The sequence below is a fragment of the Labrus bergylta genome, chromosome 11 (assembly GCF_963930695.1).
Source record: "Labrus bergylta chromosome 11, fLabBer1.1, whole genome shotgun sequence".
NCBI lineage: Eukaryota > Metazoa > Chordata > Actinopteri > Labriformes > Labridae > Labrus > Labrus bergylta.
Window position 1 is genome coordinate 15,632,164 of NC_089205.1, and position 3,863 is coordinate 15,636,026.

The following is a 3,863-nucleotide window of genomic DNA, read 5'->3' on the forward strand; positions in this document are numbered from 1 at the left end:
TAGGCGGGACATTTCTGAGAACCGTGCTGAGCAACTGACCAATAACAACAGAGCGGATCGGCAGACCAATGAGAGCAGACTTGGCACATGTGGGATCTAACAGTGGGGGCTCAGCAGAGCGTAGCTGATGGACTCAGAGCGTAGAGGGAGTAGGGAGGAGCAGTACATGAAAACAGACACTTTTTTCGGACTTTAGCTATTGTGAACGTACAAAAGTAGGTACATAGATTAAATATAAGAACCCCAAAAAGGGCATAATATGGGCTCTTTAACAACCATTGGATGATGGGGATGTTTAGATTGCACATAAAAGTCCAAAGAGATAAAGCCATACTGACTTTGCAATCCTTTGACTTTTGATGTGGTCTCCATTGGGTAAATTTAATTTTGGTCGCCATCAAAATTTGGAAAAGATATCCCAACAAAAGAAATTCACTTTCTTTAGTGACCCTCTGACTTGTCATCAGAAACGGTCATCATTTGTCTTGTACTTTAATATGACTGCTTCAAAAGTAACAGTAATTCCATTAGCAACAGCTGCACTCAGTCTGTTGGCGAGTCAGGAAATGTTAGCAACATGCAAACCTTACACCTGTAGCATTTCAGCTTTGTCATCGATTAGCATTTAGCTTCTTGAACAATTGTGCCTCACATAGCGGTTAGTGTGTCTTGGTTCAATATGAAGACCTACATAGATTAACTTATTATGAATTGTAGTATGTAAAGACTTAGCAAATGCATTCTATAAAATGAAACAGCAACAATAAAATATATATTTTGTAGTTACCATCTGCATCTTAATTGACTTCATCTAGCTAGAAAGTTGAGGGACATTGATGCTTCCTAACGTCTTTATGATTTAGCTGAGTGCATCACCTTGATCCTGAATGACCAGGATGGTTTTGGTAATATCCTCAGCAGTCTGCCAGTGTTGAACTCACTGACTCATGGCTTCAGGCTGTCAATTTCATCTGTGAGAGTCAGTCTTGCTCACGCAAAGCACAAAGTCCCCCACCTGTTGTACTGTGTGACTGCATTGAGTATTTTCTCTGTTTGGCTTTGAAGTGCCATTACCTGGCATTGAGAGGTTTCCAGATTGCTCCTTGCCTTACAGAGGTGCAGACTGCTTCATGGAATCTCTTTAAAAGAGTGATTTACAGTATGTACTCCACAAGCAAGGTCATAATTTAGGGTGAGGGAGAAACAAAGGAAGAGCAGCGACGGGACAGTTAGAAGTCAGAACAAAGACTATGTATTGCAGTGAGATATATGGATGGAAAAGGTGTGGCTCCAACTGACTGGCTTGCTGCTGAACTTAAATGAAATCATTGTTTTGTGCTGTTTGGTAACAGGAGATACAGGAAATAGCAGCATTACGTTTTCACTGATACACATAACTGCGTCAAACCAAGGGCAACACGTAGGGGCTTGCTTACACTGTTATGCAAATCATTCTTTTACGAAGGAAGGTTGGCAACGCACGCTGCATTCTTTATCGTTGGTTATTATGCTGATTCATTCAGGCTTTATTTCTTTTTAATCACAGTTGAGGTATGATGCCTCAACCATCAGAGACATTTTAATCATCCAGTTTAGCTCAAACGCATTAGAAGAATTAGGTTCTCTCATTCACTCTTGAGTTTCTTTAGCAGTGCACACATTATTTAAATGCACATTGTTACCCAATAACGGCTGTAATGTTGGTGAAGCAAATATATAAAGAATATAGAAAATAAGGGGAATTGTTTATTAAAGAAGTTAAATAACCTATTTTACAAAAAAAATTGTCATGTCATCGAAGAGAAACATAAGGTCCTGTAAGGGATGATTTTGTATTTCAGCTCTAATTTTATTCACATAGACCAAAACCCATCACTTAACAGTTTTAACTAGCTGTTGAACCGCAGTGGGTAAGAGCAGCCACTAAATGTGTTGCAGATGTGATGAACCGTAAAGCCTGCTGATTTGCAATTTGCATTAGTAAGCTTCAATGAAGTTTTAACTGATGTCGAAGAAGTACATTATGTGCTTCTTATGCCAAATCAACAAATTCCCCCCTCAGGCCTTTTGTGAAAGGTGGGACACCAAAGCTGAAGAGGAGAAAAGTAAAGTCCTCATTTAATTTATCACCAAGGAAACATTCAAATAATGTTAAGGAGTCATGTCCTGGCATTAGCAGCAGCTCTACACCTGGAAAATTGTACGTACTCTCAAAAGGACAAGTCAAACAACTAGCGTCTCCTACGCCATTGTTGTTGACAAAGCTGATATCAGACGTCCCACCCTTTCTTGATTTTAGTTGGCTGGTGAGGGAGAATTGATATTGACAATCGTGGCGCTGTTCTAAAAGTTGAACTTCTTTCAACTGAGAGGGTTTTGAGCGCAGTGACAAAAAAACGGCTGACGCTGAGGGCGTTTCAGCTCTCAGGATAGTGAGCACTTGAAATACATTGGTTTTGTATTTGAAATGGGCACTGCCAGCCCCAAAAACGCTGTCTGTGGACACAGGTCCTTAATGATTTTTGAAGAATTTCAACATATTCCAAACTACAGATTGTTAGCTTTCAAAAGAGACCTTGTTTGTGCTTGTATTGTATACGGTTCAAGACAAGCATGAACTTGTTTCACCATAAGTCTGGATACAAATTTTTAGAATTTTCAGGATTCTAAAGAGAGGAGATCATAAATATCTGTTGTAATCATCCAAGAATAATTTATTTGTATCTATATTCAAACATTCAAAGAATTTTCATAATTTTGAAGTATTTGTGAATATGGCAACTTTTTCCCACTGCGAAACAATGACATTTGATTGTAGAAGACCCACATGAATCCTTTTCATCCCCAAGTAAAATACAAGTGAATCTAACATACAGGGTATGTTAGATTCATAACCAGAGATGGTGGGGTTAAGGGTATGGTTTCTCAGTCATGCCCTAAGTCAAAAATGTATAAAAGACCTTCTGTCCTACAGCATTGGTCTATAATCTTAGTCTGAGCATACACGAATAACATAGCTTGACATAGTTAAACTCAATTCTATTATAACTTGCCCTTTGCACAGGAATTTATACATTACTCAAGATTTCAATCTTGAAATAATCTTTTTTTTTCAACAATTACTAACTAAACATAGGGTAAGTACCCAAGTATAAAATCACATAAATGTTGTTACGGTGTAGAGCTAACCTCACAAATGTCCACGTTGCATTATTAGAAAAGCATTGATCAGGATCTCTATCTTAAAGGGAAAATACCACCAAATCCAACATCTTTCCTCAATCTCAAGTGTTTTCCCCCTTTCTAAAGATGCCTTAGCCATGATTAACTCATATAAACACCAGTGATTACACATGGATACACATTAATGGCCAGTATTTGTTTACGAGGGCTTGTTGCTTTCTTGATGTCTTTTTACTGAAGCTTCTCGAAGCAGATCTGCAGCAAGGATGTGTGTGTGTGTGTGTGTTGTGTGTGTGTGTGTGTGTGTGTGTGTGTGTGTGTGTGTGTGTGTGTAAATATATCATCTCTAAGAAATACACTGGAAGCTTCACTGTTTCTGATGAATTTCAGTAAACAGAAAAATTAGAAAAAAAAGAACGACAGTTTCCGTCATCATCTCACCATCAGCACTAGACACATGATGTAAGAATGCTAAGAGGACATTGGTTTCTTGAGAGATGCGAGCCTGTGGCGCATTCCTACCCTGCCTTGTGAATGCATCAACATAAATTGAGGCAAGGGATGCAAGATGTGTCCCAGTTGCTGAGGTGGCATTGTGTTAGTCTGTGTTTAAAATGTAACAACAAAAGGGTTGACTGGTTGTTGCTTGTGTTCTTCGTAACTTCACCTCTCCGTGCCTC